Below are 22,061 nucleotides of genomic sequence, written 5' to 3' on the forward strand. Positions count from 1 at the left end.
CACGCAGCGGAGACTTTAATTATCCCTGCAGTCGACATAGCTAAAACTCCAGGTGGTTAAACCGAATCACACAGAACAAGGGAGCACCTTGCTCTGATACCAATCGAAAGTGCATTATATCGACTAGAGGGGGGGGGGTGAATAGGCGATTTTTATGAAAGTCTTCAGAACATAGAAGTTTTGAAGACAAACGATAGAATTAAACCTATTACCATGCAGCGGAAGGTAGACTACACTAGGCAAACCATAGTCAAGTATTCAATGAAGTGAAAGCACAAAGACTAATAGCAGCTAGGTAGTAAGGATCAGGTAGGAAGTTATTGTGAAGCCAAACAGAACACGCAGTCACTCCAGTGAAGACAAATGATAGTGCAAACATACAATGACTTCACAATGAGTAACAATAAGTAAAGTGAAGTGAGAGAAACCAGTGACTCGTTGAAGACAATGATTTGTTGGACCAGTTCCAGTTGCTGTGACCAACTGTACGTCTGGTTGGAGCGGCTAGGTATTTAAACCTTAGGACACACAGTCCCGGACACCCAGTCCTGAACACGCAGCTCAAGACAACCAGTCCTCACCGTATTCTCCTTGAGCTAAGGTCACATAGACCTCGCCCAATCACTCTGGTAAGTCTTCAAGGTAGACTCCCAAACCTTCACAGACTTCGTTCACTGGCAATCCACAATGTCTCTTGGATGCTCAGAACGCAACGCCTAACCGGCTGGAGGATGCACAATCCTCAAGTGTAATAAGTCTTCAGATCACACAGACAAGAAGACTTAAGTGATGCCCAATTCTCTCTGGCTCTGGTGGTTAGGGCTTTTATCCTCGCAAGGAATTCTCTCTCAAAGGCTTCGAGGTGGGTTGCTCTCAAACGACAAAAGCCGTACTATCAATCTGAGCAGCCAACCGTTTATGGTTGAAGGGGGTGGGCTATTTATAGCCACTTGGCAACCCGACCTGATTTGTCCGAAATGACCCTGGGTCACTAAGGAACTGACACGTGTTCCAACGGTCAGATTTCAAACTCACACGGCAACTTTACTTGGGCTACAAGCAAAGCTGACTTGTCCGACTCTGGACAAGATTCGCTCTCATAGTCTTCACTTGAAGACATAGGTTTTTGGTTTAGGCATCACTTCAGTCATTCTGACTGGTTCTCTTGGACCCCACTTAACAGTACGGTGGTTCCTATGACTCAACACAAAAAAGAAAAAGAACTACGAAAGATCTAAGTCTTCGAGCTCCATAGGCTTCATATAGTGTCTTCTCTTGTCATAGTCTTCAATGTGAATATCTTCATATACCACCTTTGACTTCAATGTCTTCATACATTTTTAGGGGTCATCTCTGGTAGTAAAACCGAATCAATGAGGGACTTCTACCTGTGTTATCCTGCAATTCTCACAAACACATTAGTCCCTCAACTAGGTTTGTCGTCAATACTCCAAAACCAACTAGGGGTGGCACTAGATGCACTTACAGCCCCGCCGTCGGCGCACTCCAGCGCCACCCCGAACTACGCCACGACGTCCGGCTGCTCCGCCGCTGTCGTACACGTCTCCTCGTCCCGTTGGATGGAGTCGAGCCGCCTCATCGACGACGCCCACCTTCGTCTTCTTCCCCTACAGCCGTCGTCGAACGTCGCCTCGATTCGCCATCGTCGAGCCTCCCCAAGCACACTCTAGCACACCTACAGGACCGCGGTGAGCCCCCTCACGTCGATCCCCTCCTCTCCCTGCCCTTTGCCGCGCCTAAAACGCCATCATCATTGATGGCCGAGCTATGTTCTGCCGTGTCCGATGTCGATGTTTTAGCCAACCCCGAGACGCGCCCGTGCCACCGTTGAGTTTGTAGGGCCTCTAGGGCGTCGCTTGGCTTGTCAAACATCTCAATCCGTCCTTGCATCACCTGGCCGCGCTCGTCGCGAGCTCCTAGCCGCCACGGCCGCGCTCCCCTGCCACTCCCGCTGCTACTGTTGCTGCTACGTGCTACTGCTTTGTAACACCCCGGATGTAACTTTCCCAATTTGTACTCCAACTCTTGCCGTTTCTGGCGTTAAGTTATTTTATTTTCTCGGGTTCGGGTCTTTGTCTCCATGTGTTGTTGTCGTTGTCATGCATCTCATATCATGGCATCATGTGCATTGCATTTGCATACGTGTTCGTCTCATGCATTCGAGCATTTTCCCCGTTGTCCGTTTTGCATTCCGGCGCTTCGTCCTCCTCCGGTGGTCATTTCTAGCTTTCTTTCATGTGTGGGGATTAAACATTTCTGGATTGGACCGAGACTTGCCAAGCGGCCTTGGTTTACTACCGGTAGACCGCCTGTCAAGTTTCGTATCATTTGGACTTCGTTTGATACTCCAACGGTTAACCGAGGGACCGGAAATGCCTCGTGTGTGTTGCAGCCCAACACCCTTCCAATTTGGCCCAAAACCCACCTAAACCTTCTCCATCATCTAGATCGTTCGATCACGATTGCGTGGCCAAAAACCGCACCTCTTTTGGACTCTCCTAGCTTCCCCTATGCCTATATATAGATCTCCTTCCAAAAATCCTGGGTCTCCCCTTCCCCTAACCCTAGATCCACCCCTCGCGCGCGCCGAACATTGTCCGCCGGCGCCGGACACGCCGCCGCCAGCCACCCACGCGCCGCCACGTGTCCACGCCGCCGCCACTCCCACCGCGGCCCGCGGGAGCCCAGGGCAGGCCCCCAGGCCCGCGCGCGCCGCCCGCCTCGTCCGTCTGCCCCGCCGCCCGATCCACCGTGTCGCCGCCACCGCGCCGCCTCCGCCGCCGTCGCCGACTTCGCCGGCCGCCGCGCTACCGTACCGGCCCGACCACCAACCGCGCCGCCCCGACGCGCCCGGCCGCTTGCCGCCTCCTCAACGCCGCGCCCGCCGCCCCCGTCGCTCCGGCGACCCGCGCCGGCCGGAAGCCGCTCTGGAAGCCGCCTCCCCGCCGCCGCCTCGTTTCACGTGCCACCGAAACCCTAGATCCGGAGGTTGAAATTTCATCTAAGTCCCAAAATTCCAAGTCCAAATGCTCCTGTTCATAGCCTCGTAACTTTGCATCCGTAGTTCCGATTCATGCATATAGCATATCAAAATGTTCATCTCGGAGAGTACATCATTTCATTCCATTGCATCATTTTCATTTGAGTTCATCTTGATGCCCGAAATGCTGTTAGAAGAGGGCTACTTGAGATAATTGTCAGATCTGCTACTCCGATTAGCTTTTTGTCATTTTTGCCATGATTAATGTGTGCATGATATGCCCATGAGTTCTACATATGTTTTGTTAAGGGTTTTGCCATCTTTCCAGAGGTGCAACCCATGTATTTTTGTGATGTGTGTGGTGACTAGTACAAGCATGCAAAATGGTGCACTTGTTAATTCTGTTTTCAGGGACTTAACAATTCCACTAAGTCCTTGGGCTGTTTATCTCATATTGCCATATGTTCATGTTGTTTCCTAGTGATCCGTGCCTATTTTGAGGATGATCAGTAAGGATGTTTTGTTAATCTTGTAGTGATCTATCCATCCATGTCTTGTTTGCAATTATGGAGCACCCTAGCTCGAGTCAATCGAGCTCTACTTTTGCTACTTTGTGAATCTGGGCAGATTGTCAACTTGTTTGCAATTTTGCCGATGATGTTGTAGTTGATCCGTGCATGCTATGCTATTGTTCTTGCCATGTCTAGCTTGAATTTTGTGTGTTCTTGATGGATGTATGCTTAGATTTTCATGACTTGCCCCATAGTGAGTGCATGGAGCTCGTAAACATGCCTACTTGAGTTATGTTTCAGCGTGTGCCAGTTTTCACTGTCTGAAAACTGATTATGTTTTTGCTATGTTCACATGCTTGCAATTGTATTTTCTGATCCCTTTTGGCTCAAGGTCACTAAGGGACTTTTGTTAAGCTCTTTGAGTAGCTCCATGCCATGCTTTACTTTGCCATGTTCAGGTCCTGTAACATGTAGTTTTGTTGCTCCGAAGAGGGCTTCCTGATCTGAAATTCCAAACAAGTGTTAATTTCACTAAGTCTGAGATCTGTTTGTCATATGCATTTTTGCCATGCTTGTTTGAACCTGTTAATGGATGAATTGGCCGTAGCTCAGTGCTAGACTTTTGTTAAGCATCTTGTATGCATCCCTGCCATGTATTTTGTTGTCATGTTTGGGTGCTGTAGCATGTTCATCTCATTGCATTTAGAAGGCTACTTGCTGCAAATCGCAGAACGTGGTCATATTTGAATCGCTTGCCATTTCCAAACTGTAACTCCGATTCCGGCGTTCTTTATATCATTTTCGAGCGATTTCATCTCATCTTTCCAGTTGCTCCCTTGGATTTCCAAGTTGAGGCCAGGTTCATGCTTTCCCTGTCATATCTTGCATATGCATCCTGCATCGCATCCCGCATAGCATACCATCTTAGCATCATCTTTTTTGATCCTTGCACGTGGTTGATTGTGTCCTTGTTGCTTGTTTTTCTTGTTTAGGTAGAGCCGGGAGATGAGTTTGCTAACGAGGAGCCCGTTGAGTTTGCTTTCGAGGATCCAGTCAACTCTGACAACTGTGCAGGCAAGATGATCATACCCTCGAAATCACTACTATCTTTGCTATGCTAGTTTGCTCGCTCTTTTGCTATGCCAATGCTACGATGCCTACCACTTGCTTTCAAGCCTCCCAAATTGCCATGTCAAACCTCTAACCCACCATGTCCTAGAAAACCATTGATTGGCTATGTTACCGCTTTGCTCAGCCCCTCTTATAGCGTTGCTAGTTGCAGGTGAAGATTGGAGGCCGTTCCTTGTTGGAACATTTATTTACTTGTTGGGATATCATTATATTGCCATGTTATCTTAATGCATCTATATACTTGGTAAAGGGTGGAAGGCTCGGCCTCTCGCCTAGTGTTTTGTTCCACTCTTGCTGCCCTAGTTTCCGTCATATCGGTGTTATGTTCCCGGATTTTGCGTTCCTTACGCGGTTGGGTTATAATGGGAACCCCTTGATATTTCGCCTTGATTAAAGCTTTTCCAGCAATGCCCAACCTTGGTTTTACCTTTTGCCACCTAGCCTCTTTTTCCCTTGGGTTTCCGGAGCCCGAGGGTCATCTTATTTAAACCCCCCCGGGCCAGTGCTCCTCTGAGTGTTGGTCCACCTGTCAGCTGCCGGTGGCCACCAGGGGCAACTCTGGGCTGGCCTACCCGTACCTAAGACAATCTGAGTGTGCCCTGAGAAAGAGATATGTGCAGCTCCTATCGGGATTTGTCGGCACATTAGGGCGGTGTTGCTGGTCTTGTTTTAACCTGTCGAAGTGTCTTGAAGAACCGAGATACCGAGTCTGATCGGAACGTCTTGGGAGGAGGTCTATTCCTTCGTTGACCATGAGAGCTTGTCATGGGCTAAGTTGGGACTCCCCTGCAGGGATTTGAACTTTCGAAAGCCGTGCCCGCGGTTATGGGCAGATGGGAATTTTTTAATGTCCGGTTGTAGATAACATGAACCTTAATTAATTAAAATGAATCAACTAAGTGTGTAACCGTGATGGCCTCTTCTCGGCGGAGTCCGGGAAGTGGACACGGTGTTGGAGTAATGTTTGCGTAGGTTGTTCTCTAGTTTCTCGCTCGCGCTTTGCCTCCTCTTCTCGCTCTCTTTTGCGAACAGGATAGCCACCATATTTTGCTAGTCGCTTGCTGCAGCTCCACATATGTTTACCTTGCCTCACCTTTAAGCTTAAATAGTCTTGATCGCGAGGGTGCGAGATTGCTGAGTCCCTGTGGCTCACAGATTACTATTACACCAGATGCAGGGCCTGATGATTCCGCTCCAGCAGACGCGTATGAGCTCAAGTGGGAGTTCGACGAAGACTCTCAACGTTACTATGTTTCCTTTCCTGATGATCAGTAGTGGTGCCCAGTTGGGGGTGATCGGGACCGTGTCGCTTGTTGGGTTCTCTTTTATTTTGGCGCCGTAGTCGGGCCATGAGTGTTTGGATGATGTAATGTTATTTATGTACTTGATTGACGTGGCGAGTGTATGCCAACTATGTTATCTCCCCTTTATTATTATATTACATGGGATGTTGTGAAGATTGCCTACCTTGCGACATATGCCTTCAATGCGATTATGCCTCTAAGTCGTGCCTCGACACGTGGGAGATATAGTCGCATCGAGGGTGTTACATGCTTCTACTGCTACGTGCTACTGCTTCTACTGCTACGTGCTACTTCTTCTACTGTTAGCCTTTGTCATAAGCTCACGTCTACAGGCTAGATAGTTTTCCGTTTAAAATAATCGGTGCAGCTGGGTCGGATGTGACCCAGGCATGCACATTGGTTGTGGAGGCGCATGTACCGAGCCCTCCTCGTTTCCTTTCTGTTTTCTGTTACTCCCTCCTGGTCGCCCGGCTCTCGCTATGGACGTGATCGCGGGGCAGCGCGATCTACGCGGATCATGGCGGCCGGACCGGGAGGGCAGACTAGCGATTGTAATGAGATAATAAGGAAAGAGAAAAAACAGAAAAGCTACGCAGTTATGGCAGCACAAAATACCCTTCCAAGTTCGCCCGTGTTCATCTCGCCCTCAAGCTAGTTCCTCTCTCTCTCGTTCGATCGTTCAGCGACGACATTTGGCATCAGAGCCTGGTGTTTGATCCTGCTCCGGTGGCCGGCGGTGTTTGATCCGTGGTGGCGCACATGTCGGGCGACGAGTCAGATGGGAAGAACAAGAGCGGGACAAAGTCGCCGTCGAAGACGCCTTCATCCAAGGCGCCACTCGCGCGCCTCACCGGCAGCGGCAGCGGCGAGTACCGGGTGGTGGAGCGCGTCGTGCGAGAGGAGTTGGGGGCGTCCATGATGCTCACACGCACGAACTATCAGGAGTGGGCACTCGTGATGCAAGTCAAGCTGCAAGTCGCCCGCGTCTGGTCCGCGGTGACCGACGACACCGCTGACGAGAACGACGATCGGCACGCACTGCAGATCATTCTCACTGGCGTTCCGCCGGAGATGTTGCATGTGCTGGCTGCAAAGGACACGGCGAAGACGGCGTGGGAGACCATCAAGATGATGCGGATGGGCAGTGAGCGCGCCCGTGAAGCCAAGGCGCAGGTGCACCGGCGGGAGTTCGAGGATCTCCGTTTCAGAGATGGGGAGTCCGTCGAGGACTTCGGGCTGCGGCTCGCTGCCCTTGTCGCCAATCTGGAGCTGTACGATGACCCCGTCACCGAGCACAAGGCAGTCCAAATTTTTTTCCGAGTGGTGCCACGTCGGTACCGCCCAATGGCCATGGCAATCGAGTCCTTGCTTGATTTGAAAACCATATCCATCGAGGAGCTTGTCGGCCGCTTCTCTGCATGTGAGGATCACTACGACCTTGACGACGGCGCACATACCACCGGGCGCCTCCTGCTCACTCATGAGGAGTGGCTGGCCCGGGAGAAGCTGGGCGGCGGCGGCGGTTCATAGTCCAGTAGCGGCGGCGGCAAGAACAAGTCGCCGGGCAAGCCCAAACCTCATGGCAGCGGCGGTGGCAGACCTGTGCCGGGCAGCGGCGGCGTGGGAGGATCCGGCGGCTCAGGCGGCAAGAATAAAGGCAAATGCCATTATTGCGGCAAGGTCGGACACTGGAAAAAGGACTATTGGTCATGGCTGGAGAAGCAAAAGGAACAAGGGAAGAAGGAACAGGCTAACCTCGTCCGCGAAGATCGCGACGAACACGATCAGGGCCTGCTCATGGCCGTGGTCACCAACGTCTCTACACCTGAGCTAGTGGTGCCCCAAGCTGTGTTCTTGAATGAGGAGAAAGTAATTCCCGTGCCTTCACCCGATGGCCTTTGGTACTATGATACAGGGGCGTCCAGCCATATGACTGGGGAGAGGAACATGTTTTCCTCACTTGATGAAGGTGTACACGGCACAGTGAAATTCGGAGACGGCTCTCTGGTGGCTATCAAGGGCAGGGGCGCTGTTGTGTTTCGCTGCCAGAATGGTGATCAACGTGCTCTCTCTGAAGTCTATTTCATTCCCAGCTTACGCAGCAATATCATCTCAGTAGGGCAGTTGGATGAGGGTGGATGCAGGATAGGGATTGAAGATGGGATCATGACCATCCAAGATCCGGGCCGACGCATCCTGGCTCGCGTCAAACTGACGGCGAGCAGATTGTACACGGGCGTACTGAGCATTGACTCCCTGGCCTGTCTCCTCACCAAGACTGAAGATGTCACCTGGCGCTGGCATGCTAGGATGGGACACCTGCACTTCAGAGCTTTGCGAGCCATGTCTTCGAAGGAAATGGTACGTGGGATGCCGGTCATTGACCGCGTCGAGGAGTATTTGATGGTTGTGCATTGGGTAAACAACACCGTGCCCCTTTTCCTCAAGTGGCCGGATACAGAGCAGAGAAAGGCCTTGAGCTTGTTCATACAGACTTGTGTGGGCCAATCACACCAACCACACCGGGGGCAGTAAGTATTTCTTGCTGATAGTTGACGATTACAGTCGATACATGTGGTTGGAGTTACTGAAATCCAAGGATGAAGCTCATCAGAAGTTCAAGAAAGTGCAGGCAATGGCTGAGAACGAGGGAAAATGCAGGCTTCACGCATTCCGGTCTGACCGAGGCGGTGAGTTCAACTCCATTGAGTTCAGAGGATACTGCGAGCAGCTAGGCATCAAACACTACACGACCACCCCGTACTCCCCTCAGCAAAACAGAGTGGTTGAACGCCGGAATCAGACCATCATCGAGATGGCGCGTTGCCTGCTCAAAAGCATGGCCGTGCCGTCGTATTTCTGGGCTGAAGCAGTAAAGACTGCGGTGTACCTGCTCAACAGAGCTCCCACACGTAGCTTGGACGGGGTAACGCCGTATGAGGCTTGGCACGGCCACAAGCCAAGTGTGCTGCACCTACGTGTGTTTGGGTGTGTGGCGCATGTCAAGAAGCTTGGCCCTGGAGTGACTAAGCTCTCAAATCGATCGACCCCAATGATCTTCATTGGCTACGAGGAAGGAACCAAAGGCTATCGTGTGTACAATCCGGCTACACAAAAGGTACAAGTCACACGTGATGTTTTATTTGAGGAGAGCAGGCCATGGACCTGGAATGCACAGGGCGCGGTCACGGCGCCCGCGCTGACGACGTTCACTGTGGTCTATGCAAATGACCATGGTGTGCACGAGCTGGACACGGGCTGCTCGCCTACGCCTGCATCGAGGAGCGCAGCACCACCACCCTCTACGCCACCATTGGGGTCGCCGCTGAACTCCATCGACACGCCGGCTGCATCGGCGCCCGGCATGTCGCGGACTGAGCCTTGCACGCCGGCTGTGGCGAGGGAGATGCGTTGGGCCACGCCGCCCACGCATGATGATGGGCGCGACGTTGACTCCGGACCTATACGGTACCGACGCCTCTCCGATGTTCTCGACGAGACAGAACATGAGGCTGTATGGGAGGAGCCCGACCAGTGCTTGCTCACGGCAGAGGAGCCACGCGACATCACTGAGGCGCTGAGCGACGAGGCCTGGAAGGCGGCAATGGATGCGGAGATGGACTCCATAGGCGAGAACAAGACCTGGGAGCTCGCCCACTTGCCGGCCGGCCACAAAGCCATTAGCTTGAAGTGGGTGTACCGCGTCCAGCGCGATCCTGACGGCAACATCGTCAAGTACAAGGCCCGCTTGGTGGCGAAAGGCTATGTTCAGCATGAAGGCGTGGACTTCGAGGAAGTTTTTGCGCCAGTGGCACGGATGAAGACCGTGCGGCTGCTTCTCGCGCTCGCCGCACACTCCGGCTGGGAGGTGCACCATATGGATGTAAAATCCGCCTTTCTCAATGGTGACCTCGCCGAGGAAGTGTACGTGGCGCAACCGCCGGGGTACGTCACCGTTGGCAAGGAGCAACAGGTTTTGCGGCTTCGGAAGGCGCTCTACGGGCTACGGCAAGCTCCGAGGGCCTGGTACGCGAAGCTGGCCGAGACCATGAGCACGCTGGGGTTCACGCGTAGCCCACTGGAGCATGCTGTGTATCGCCGCGGTGATGCACACTCATTTCTGCTAGTGGGTGTGTATGTAGACGACCTCATCATCACCCGCACCAGCAAGACTTCCATTGGCGAGTTCAAGAATCAAATGCAAGAGCTATTCAAAATGAGTGATCTCGGTCTCTTGAGCTACTATCTGGGCATCGAGGTAACTCAATCCAATGATTCTATAACCCTGTGTCAGAGGAGCTATGTAGAGAAAATTCTTGAAGCTGCTGGAATGGAAGGGTGCCATGGATGTCAGACACCAATGGAGTGTCGGCTCAAACTGAGGAAGAATGACGATGTAAAACTTGTCGACCCTTCTCTGTACCGCAGCATAATTGGTAGCCTAAGGTACCTGGTGCACTCAAGGCCGGACATCACTCATGCAGTTGGAATAGTGAGCAGATACATGGAAAGGCCTACAGTCACTCACTGGACAGCCGTGAAGGAGATACTTAGGTACGTGCGCAGTACTTTGAGCTATGTGTGCTGCTATGGGCGTGGTTCAGGGAAAAGTGAGCTGCTGGGCTATAGTGACAGTGACCACGCCGGCGACGTTGAGGATCGTAAGAGCACATCTGGTCAGATTTTCTTCCTGCAGTGTTGGAAATATGCCCTAGAGGCAATAATAAATTAGTTATTATTATATTTCCTTGTTCATGATAATCGTTTATTATCCATGCTAGAATTGTATTGATAGGAAACTCAGATACATGTGTGGATACATGGACAACACCATGTCCCTAGTAAGCCTCTAGTTGACTAGCTCGTTGATCAATAGATGGTTACGGTTTCCTGACCATGTGGACATTGGATGTCATTGATAACGGATCACGTCATTAGGAGAATGATGTGATGGACAAAGACCCAATCCTAAGCCTAGCACAAGATCATGTAGTTCGTATGCTAAAGCTTTTCTAATGTCAGTATCATTTCCTTAGACCATGAGATTGTGCAACTCCCAGATATCGTAGGAGTACTTTGGGTGTGCCAAACGTCACAACGTAACTGGGTGGCTATAAAGGTACACTACAGGTATCTCCGAAAGTGTCTGTTGGGTTGGCACGAATCGAGACTGGGATTTGTCACTCCGCGTAAACGGAGAGGTATCTCTGGGCCCACTCGGTAGGACATCATCATAATGTGCACAATGTAATCAAGGAGTTGATCACGGGATGATGTGTTACGAAACGAGTAAAGAGACTTGCCGGTAACGAGATTGAACAAGGTATCGGGATACCGACGATCGAATCTCGGGCAAGTATCGTACCGCTAGACAAAGGGAATTGTATACGGGATTGATTAAGTCCTTGACATCATGGTTCATCCGATGAGATCATCGTGGAACATGTGGGAGCCAACATGGGTATCCAGATCCCGCTGATGGTTATTGACCGGAGAGTCATCTCGGTCATGTCTGCATGTCTCCCGAACCCGTAGGGTCTACACACTTAAGGTTCGGTGACGCTAGGGTTATAGAGATATTAGTATGCGATAACCCGAAAGTTGTTCGGAGTCCCGGATGAGATCCCGGACGTCAGGAGGAGTTCCGGAATGGTCCGGAGGTAAAGATTTATATATGGGAAGTCTTGTTTTGGTCGCCGGAAATGTTTCGCGCATTATCGATATTGTACCGGGAGTGCCGAAAGGGGTCCGGGGGTCCACCTGCCCCGGGGGGCCACATGGGCTGTAGGGGTGTGCGCCTTGGCCTATATGGGCCAAGGGCACCAGCCCCAAGAGGCCCATGCGCCAAGAGATAAGGGAAAGAAAGAGTCCTAAAAGGGGAAGGCACCTCCTAGGTGCCTTGGGGAGGATGGACTCCTCCCTGGCCGCACCCTTCCTTGGAGGAAGGGCCAAGGCTGCGCCCCCGTCTACCTTGGCCCTATATATAGTGGGGGGAAGGGAGGGCAGCCGCACCTAAGCCCTGGCGCCTCCCTCTCCCTTCCATGACACATCTCCCTCCTCCCGCAGCGCTTGGCGAAGCCCTGTTGGAATCCCGCTACTTCCACCACCACGCCGTCGTGCTGCTGGATCTCCATCAACCTCTCCTCCCCCCTTGCTGGATCAAGAAGGAGGAGACGTCGCTGCTCCGTACGTGTGTTGAACGCGGAGGTGCCGTCCGTTCGGCGCTAGGATCATCGGTGATTTGGATCAGGACGAGTACGACTCCATCAACCCCGTTCTCTTGAACGCTTCCGCGCGCGATCTACAAGGGTATGTAGATCCACTCCTCCCTCGTTGCTAGATGACTCCATAGATAGATCTTGGTGACACGTAGGAAAATTTTCAATTTATGCTACGTTCCCCAACAGGCAGCAATCCTGTTACATGGGCTTCCCAAAAGCAAAAGATTGTGGCAATCAGCTCCTGTGAGGCAGAGTACGTGGCTGCGGCATCTGCTACTTGCCAGGGCCTATGGCTGAATCGTCTGCTTGCTGAAATGAAGGGAGAAAAAGCTGGTGCGTTCAGGCTCTTGATTGACAATAAGTCTGCAATAGCGCTGGCGAAGAATCCCGTTCATCATGATCGAAGCAAACATATCGATGTCAAGTTCCATTTCATCCGAGACTGTGTTGAACATGGAGAGGTGCAGCTTGATCATGTGGGATCTGATGACCAGGTGGCCGATGCATTGACAAAAGCACTTGGGCGTGTGAAGTTCAGTGAGCTGCGTCAGAAGCTTGGTGTCAAGGAAATCAGCAAAGGACGTTGAGCTTAGAGGGGAGAATGTTAGCCTTTGTCATAAGCTCACGTCTACAGGCTAGATAGTTTTCCGTTTAAAATAATCGGTGCAGCTGGGTCGGATGTGACCCAGGCATGCACGTTGGTTGTGGAGGCGCATGTACCGAGCCCTCCTCGTTTCCTTTCTGTTTTCTGTTACTCCCTCCTAGTCGCCCGGCTCTCGCTATGGACGTGATTGCGGGGCAGCGCGATCTACGCGGATCATGGCGGCCGGACCGGGAGGGCAGACTAGCGGTTGTAATCAGATAATAAGGAAAGAGAAAAAATGGAAAAGCTGCGCAGTTACGGCAGCACAAAATACCCTTCCAAGTTTGTCCGTGTTCATCTCGCCCTCAAGCTAGTTCCTCTCTCTCTCTCTCTCGTTCGCTCGTTCAGCGACGGCATTTGGCATCAGAGCCTGGTGTTTGATCCTGCTCCGGTGGCCGACGGTGTTTGATCCGTGGCGGCGCACATGTCGGGCGACGAGTCGGATGGGAAGAACAAGAGCGGGACAAAGTCGCCATCGAAGACGTCTTCATCCAAGGCACCGCTCGCATGCCTCACCGGCAGCGGCAGCGGCGAGTATCGGGTGGTGGAGCGCGTCGTGCGAGAGGAGTCAGGGGCGTCCATGATGCTCACACGCACGAACTATCAGGAGTGGGCACTCGTGATGCAAGTCAAGCTGCAAGTCGCCCGCGTCTGGTCCGCGGTGACCGACGACACCACTGACGAGAACGACGACTGGTGGCGCTGCAGATCATTCCCACTGGCGTTCCGCCGGAGATGTTGCGTGTGCTAGCTGCGAAGGACACGACGAAGACGGTGTGGGAGACCATCAAGATGATGCGGATGGGCAGTGAGCGCGCCCGTGAAGCCATGGTGCAGGTGCGCCGACGGGAGTTCGAGGATCTCCGTTTCAGAGATGGGGAGTCCGTCAAGGACTTCGGGCTGCGGCTCGCTGCCCTTGTCGCCGATCTGGAGCTGTACGGCGACCCCGTCACCGAGCACAAGGCAGTCCAAAAATTTCTCCGAGTGGTGCCGCGTCGGTACCGCCCAATGGCCATGGCGATTGAGTCCTTGCTTGATCTGAAAACCATATCCATCGAGGAGCTTGTCGGCCGCTTCTCTGCATGTGAGGATCACTACGACCTTGACGACGGCGCGCATACTGCCGGGCGCCTCCTGCTCACTCATGAGGAGTGGTTGGCCCGGGAGAAGCTGGGCGGCAGCGGTGGTTCATCGTCCGGTAGCGGCGGCGGCAAGAACAAGTCGCCAGGCAAGCCCAAACCTCACGGCGGCGGCAGTGGCAGACCTGTGCCGGGTAGCGGAGGCGTGGGTGTAAGTGCATCTAGTGCCACCCCTAGCTGGTTTTGGAGTATTGACGACAAACCTAGTTGAGGGACTAATGTGTTTGTGAGAATTGCAGGATAACACAGGTAGAAGTCCCTCGTTGATTCGGTTTTCTTACCAGAGATGACCCCTAAAAATGTATGAAGACATTGAAGTCAAAGGTTGTATATGAAGATATTCACATTGAAGACTATGACAAGAGAAGACACCACATGAAGCCTATGGAGCTCGAAGACTTAGATCTTTCGTAGTTCTTTTTTTCTTTTGTGTTGAGTCATAGGAACCACCGTACTGTTAAGTGGGGTCCAAGAGAACCAGTCAGATTGACTGAAGTGATGCCTAACCAAAACCTATGTCTTCGAGTGAAGACTATGAGAGCGAATCTTGTCCAGAGTCGGACAAGTCAGCTTTGCTTATAGCCCAAGTAAAGTTGCCGTGCGAGTTTGAAATCTGACCATTGGAACACGTGTCAGTTCCTTAGTGACCCAGGGTCATTTCGGACAAATCAGGTCGGGTTGCCAAGTGGCTATAAATAGCCCACCCCCTACAACCATAAACGGTTGGCTGCTCAGATTGAGAGTACGACTTTTGTCATTTGAGAGCAACCCACCTCGAAGCCTTTGAGAGAGAATTCCTTGCGAGGATAAAGCCCTAACCACCCAGAGCCAAGGAGAATTGGGCCTCACTTAAGTCTTTTTGTCTGTGTGATCTGAAGACTTATTACACTTGGGGACTGTGCATCCTCCAGCCGGTTAGGCGTCGCGTTCTGAGCATCCAAGAGACATTGCGGATTGCCGGTGAACGAAGTCTGTGAAGGTTTGGAAATCTACCTTGAAGACTTACCAGAGTGATTGGGCGAGGTCTGTGTGACCTTAGCTCAAAGAGAATACGGTGAGGACTGGGTGTCCTGAGCTGCGTGTTCAGGACTGTGTGTCCTAAGGTTTAAATACCTAGCCGCTCCAACCAGACGTACAGTTGTCACAGCAACTGGAACTGGTCCAAAAAATCATTGTCTTCAACGAGTCACTGGTTTCATCTTCACTTCCTTTACTTACTGTTACTCCTTGTGAAGTCATTGTATGTTTGCACTATCTTTTGTCTTCACTGAGTGACTGCATGTTCTGTATGGCTTCATAATATCTTCCTACCTGATCCATACTACATTGCTGCTATTAAGTCATTGTGCTTTCAACAATGTGACCAAGGAGTTGATCACGGGATGATGTGTTACGGAACGAGTAAAGAGACTTGCCGGTAACGAGATTGAACAAGGTATCGGGATACCGACGATCGAATCTCGGGCAAGTATCGTACCGCTAGACAAAGGGAATTGTATATGGATTGATTAATCCTTGACATCGTGGTTCATCCGATGAGATCATCGTGGAGCATGTGGGAGCCAACATGGGTATCCAGATCCCGCTGTTGGTTATTGACCGGAGAGTCTCGGTCATGTCTGCATGTCTCCCGAACCCGTAGGGTCTACACACTTAAGGTTCGGTGACGCTAGGGTTATAGAGATATTAGTATGCGGTAACCCGAAAGTTGTTCAGAGTCCCGGATGAGATCCCGGACGTCACGAGGAGTTCCGGAATGGTCCGGAGGTAAAGATTTATATATGGGAAGTCTTGTTTTGGTCGCCGGAAAAGTTTCGCGCATTATCGGTATTGTACCGGGAGTGCCGAAAGGGGTCCGGGGGTCCACCAAGGGGTCCACCTGCCCGGGGCACATGGGCTGTAGGGGTGTGCGCCTTGGCCTATATGGGCCAAGGGCACCAGCCCCAAGAGGCCCATGCGCCAAAGAGGGAAAGGAAGAGTCCTAAAGGGGGAAGGCACCTCCTAGGTGCCTTGGGGAGGAGGGACTCCTCCCTAGCCGCACCCTTCCTTGGAGGAAGGGCCAAGGCTGCGCCCCCCTCTCCCTTGGCCCTATATATAGTGGGGGAAGGGAGGGCAGCCGCACCTAAGCCCTGGCGCCTCCCTCTCCCTCCCATGACACATCTCCCTCCTCCCGCAGCGCTTGGCGAAGCCCTGTTGGAATCCCGCTACTTCCACCACCACGCCGTCTGTGCTGCTGGATCTCCATCAACCTCTCCTCCCCCCTTGCTGGATCAAGAAGGAGGAGACGTCGCTCCGTACGTGTGTTGAACGCGGAGGTGCCGTCCGTTCGGCGCTAGGATCATCGGTGATTTGGATCACGACGAGTACGACTCCATCAACCCCGTTCTCTTGAACGCTTCCGCGCGCGATCTACAAGGGTATGTAGATCCACTCCTCCTCGTTGCTAGATGACTCCATAGATAGATCTTGGTGACACGTAGGAAAATTTTGAATTTATGCTACGTTCCCCAACAGCTACGTTCCCCAACAGTAGCATCATGAGCTAGGTCTATGCGTAGTTTCTATGCACGAGTAGAACACAAAGTAGTTGTGGGCGTTGATATTGTTCAATATGCTTACCGTTACTAGTCCAATATTGATTCGGTGGCATTGTGGGATGAAGCGGCCCGGACCGACCTTACACGTACTCTTACGTGAGACTGGTTCCACCGACTGACATGCACTAGTTGCATAAGGTGGCTAGCGGGTGTCTGTCTCTCCCACTTTAGTCGGATCGGATTCAATGAAAAGGGTCCTTATGAAGGGTAAATAGCAATTGGCATATCACGTTGTGGTTTTTGCGTAGGTAAGAGACGTTCTTGATAGAAACCCATAGCATCCACGTAAAACATGCAAACAACAATTAGAGGACGTCTAACTTGTTTTTGCAGGGTATGCTATGTGATGTGATATGGCCAAGAAGTATGTGATGAATGATATGTGATGTATGAGATTGATCATGTTCTTGTAATAGGAATCACGACTTGCATGTCGATGAGTATGACAACCGGCAGGAGCCATAGGAGTTGTCTTTATTTATTTATGACCTGCGTGTCAACATAAACGTCATGTAATTACTTTACTTTATTGCTAACCGTTAGCTGTAGTAGTAGTAGAAGTAATAGTTGGCGAGACAACTTCATGAAGACACGATGATGGAGATCATGATGATGGAGATCATGGTGTCATGCCGGTGACGATAATGATCATGGAGCCCCGAAGATGGAGATCAAAAGGAGCAATATGATATTGGCCATATCATGTCACTATTTGATTGCATGTGATGTTTATCATGTTTTTGCATCTTGTTTACTTAGAACAACGGTAGTAAATAAGATGATCCCTCATAATAATTTCAAGAAAGTGTTCCCCCTAACCGTGCACCGTTGCGACAGTTCGTTGTTTTGAAGCACCACATGATGATCGGGTGTGATAGATTCTAATGTTCACATACAACGGGTGTAAGACAGATTTACACACGCGAAACACTTAGGTTGACTTGACGAGCCTAGCATGTACATACATGGCCTCGGAACACAAGAGACCGAAAGGTCGAGCATGAGTCGTATGGTAGATACGATCAACATGAAGATGTTCACCGATGATGACTAGTCCGTCTCACGTGATGATCGGACACGGCCTAGTTGACTCGGATCATGTAATCACTTAGATGACTAGAGGGATGTCTATCTGAGTGGGAGTTCATAAGATGAACTTAATTATCCTGAACATAGTCAAAAGGTCTTCGCAAATTATGTCGTAGCTCGCGCTTCAGTTCTACTGTTTAGATATGTTCCTAGAGAAAATTTAGTTGAAAGTTGATAGTAGTAATTATGCGGACTAGGTCCGTAAACTGAGGTTTGTCCTCATTGCTTCATAGAAGGCTTATGTCCTTAATGCACCGCTCAGTGTGATGAACCTCGAACGTTGTCTATGGATGTTGCGAACATCTGACATACACATTTTGATAACTACGTGATAGTTCAGTTAAACGGCTTAGAGTTGAGGCACCGAAGATGTTTTGAAACGTCGCGAAACATATGAGATGTTTCGAGGGCTGAAATTGGGATTTCAGGCTCGTGCCCACGTCAAGAGGTATAAGACCTCCGATGATTTTCTTAGCCTGCAAACTAAGGGAGAAAAGCTCAATTGTTGAGCTTGTGCTCAGATTGTCTGAGTACAACAATCATTTGAATCGAGTGGGAGTTGATCTTCCAGATGAGAAAGTGATGTTTCTCCGAAGTCATTACCACCAAGCTGCTAGAGCTTCATGATGAACTATAATATATCAGGGACATATATGATGATCCTTGAGATATTCGCGATGTTTGACACCACAAAAGTAGAAATCAAGGAGCATCAATTGTTGATGGTTGGTGAAACCACTAGTTTCAAGAAGGGCAAGGGCACGAAGGGATACTTCATGAAACGGCAATTCAGCTGCTGCTCTAGTGAAGAAACCCAAGGTTGAACCCAAACCCGAGACTAAGTGCTTCTGTAATAAGGGGAACAACCACTGGAGCAGAATTACCCTAGATACTTGGTAGATGAGAAGGCTGGTAAGGTCGATAGAAGTATATTGGATATGCATTGTGTTGATGTGTACTTTACTAGTACTCCTAGTAGCACCAGGGTATTAGATACCGGTTCGGTTGCTAAGTGTTAGTAACTCGAAATAAAAGCTACGGAATAAACGGAGACTAGCTAAAGGTGAGCTGACGATATGTGTTGGAAGTGTTTCCAATGTTGATATGATCAAGCATCGCACGCTCCCTCTACCATCGAGATTGGTGTTTGCATTGAGAATAGACATGATTGGATTATGTCTATCGCAATACAGTTATTCATTTAAGGAGAATAACGGTTACTCTGTTTATTTGAATAATACCTTCAATGGTCTTGCACCTAAAATGAATGGTTCGTTGAATCTCGATCATAGTGATACACATGTTCATGCCAAAAGATATAAGATAGTAATGATAGTACCACCTACTTGTGGCACTGCCACTTAAGTCTTATCGGTATAAAACGCATGAAGAGGCTCCATGTTGATGGATCTTTGGACTCACTCATTTTTGAAAAGTTTGAGACATGCGAACCATGTCTATTGGTGTATATGCATGAAGAAACTCCATGCAAATGGACCGTTTGGACTCACTTGATTTTGAATCACTTGAGACATGCAAATCATACCACATGGGCAAGATGACTGAAAGCCTCGTTTTCAGTAAAATGGAACTAGAAAGCAACTTGTTGGAAGAAATACATTTTGATGTGTGCAGTCCAATGAGTGCTGAGGCGTGTAGTGGATATCGTTATGTTCTTACTTCACAAATGATTTGAGTAGATGTTGAGTACATTTACTTGATAAATCACGAGTCTGAATTATTGAAAGGTTCAAGTAATTTCAGGGTGAAGTTGAAAGATCGTCGTGACAAGAGGATAAAATATCTATGATATGATCATAGAGATGAATATCTGAATTACGAGTTTGGCACAGAATTAAGACATTGTGGAAATTGTTTCACAACTAATACAGCCTGGAACACTATAGTGTGATGGTGTGTCCGAACATCATAACTGTACCCTATTGGATATGATGCATACCATGATGTCTCTTATCGAATTACCACGATAGTTTATGGGTTAGGCATTAGAGACAACCACATTCACTTTAAATAGGGCACCACGTAATTCCGATGAGATGACACCGTATGAACTATGGTTTAGAGAAACCTAAGCTGTCATTTCTTAAAAGTTTGGGGCTGCGGCGCTTATGTGAAAAAAGTTTCAGGGTGATAAGCTCGAACCCAAAGCGGATAAATGCATCTTCATAGGACACCCAAAACAGTTGGGTATACCTCCTGTCTCAGATCCGAAAGCAATAAGGGATTGTTTCTAGAATCGGGTCCTTTCTCGAGGAAAAGTTTCTCTCGAAAGAATTGAGTGGGAGGATGGTGGAGACTTGATGAGGTTATTGAACCGTCTCTTCAACTAGTGTGTGGCAGGGCACAGGAGTTGTTCCTGTGGCACCTACACCAATTGAAGTGGAAGCTTATGATAGTGATCATGAAACTTCAGATCAAGTCACTACCAAACCTCGTGGGATGACAAGGATGCGTACTACTTCAGAGTGGTACGTAATCCTGTCTTGGAAGTCATGTTGCTAGACAACAATGAACCTACGAGCTATGGAGAAGCGATGGTGGGCCTGGATTCCAAAATGGCTCGAGGCCATATAATCCGAGAGAGGATCCATATATGAAAACAAAGTGTAGACTTTGGGAGAACTACTTGATGGTCGTAAGGCTGTTAGGTACATATGGATTTTAAAAGGAAGACGGACAATGATGGTAGGTATCACCATTAAGAAAGCTCGACTTGTCGTTAAGATGTTTTCCGACAAGTTCAAGGAGTTGACTGCGATGAGACTTTCTCACTCGTAGCGATGCTAAGAGTCTGTTGGAATTACATTAGCAATTACTGCATTATTTGTGAAATCTTGCAGATAGGATGCCAAAAACCATTGTTTCCTCGACGATTTTTGAGGAAAGGTTGTATGTGATACAACCGAAAGGTTTTGTTAATCCTGAAAGATGCTAATAAGTATGCAAAGCTCCGGCAATCCTTCTAGGGACTGGAGTAAGCATCTCGGAGTTGGAATGTATGCTTTGATAATGATCAAAGATTTTGGGTTTATACAAAGTTTATGAGAAACTTGTATTTCCAAAGAAGTGAGTGGGAGCACTATAGAATTTCTGATAAATATATGTTGACATATTGTTGATCAGAAATGACATAGAATTTCTGGAAAGCATATAGGGTTATTTGGAAAGTATTTTTCAATGGAAAGCCTGGATTAAGCTACTTGAACATTGAGCATCAAGATCTATAAGGATAGATCAAAACGCTTAATGGTACTTTCAAACGAGCACATACCTTGACATGATCTTGAAGGTGTTCAAGATGGATCAGTCAAAGAAGGAGTTCTTTCCTGAGTTGTAAGGTATGAAGTTAAGACTTAAAGCTCGACCACGACAGAATAGAGAGAAAGGACGAAGGTCGTCCCCTATGCTTAAGACATAGGCCCTACAGTATGCTATGCTGTGTACTGCACCTGAAATGTGCCTTGCCATGAGTCAGTCAAGGGGTACAAGAGTGATCCAAGAATGGACCACAAGACAGCGGTCAAAGTTATCCTTAGTAACTAGTGGACTAAGGAATTTTCTCGATTATGGAGGTGGTAAAAGAGTTCGTCGTGAAGGGTTACGCGATGCAAACTTTGACACTAATCCAGATTATTCTGAGTAGTAAACTGGATTCGTATAGTAGAACAGTTATTTGGAATAGCTCCAAATATAGCGTAGTAGCTGCATCTACAAGATGACATTGAGATTTGCGAAGTACATACGGATCTGAAAGATTCAGACCCGTTGACTATAACATCTCTCACAAGCATAACATGTTCAAACCCAGAACTCATCGAGTGTTAATCACATGGTAATGTGAACTAGATTATTGACTCTAGTAAACTCTTTGGGTGTTAGTCACATGAGGATGTGACCTTGAGTGTTAATCACATATCGATGTGAACTGGATTATTAACTCTAGTGCAAGTGGGAGACTGTTGGAAATATGCCCTAGAGGCAATAATAAATTAGTTATTATTATATTTCCTTGTTCATGATAATCGTTTATTATCCATGCTAGAATTGTATTGATAGGAAACTCAGATACATGTGTGGATACATGGACAACACCATGTCCCTAGTAAGCCTCTAGTTGACTAGCTCGTTGATCAATAGATGGTTACGGTTTCCTGACCATGGACATTGGATGTCATTGATAACGGGATCACGTCGTTAGGAGAATGATGTGATGGACAAAGACCCAATCCTAAGCCTAGCACAAGATCATGTAGTTCGTATGCTAAAGCTTTTCTAATGTCAAGTATCATTTCCTTAGACCATGAGATTGTGCAACTCCCGGATACCGTAGGAGTGCTTTGGGTGTGCCAAACGTCACAACGTAACTGGGTGGCTATAAAGGTACACTACAGGTATCCGAAAGT

Source organism: Triticum urartu, chromosome 6, assembly GCF_003073215.2.
Source record: "Triticum urartu cultivar G1812 chromosome 6, Tu2.1, whole genome shotgun sequence".
Taxonomy (NCBI): domain Eukaryota; kingdom Viridiplantae; phylum Streptophyta; class Magnoliopsida; order Poales; family Poaceae; genus Triticum; species Triticum urartu.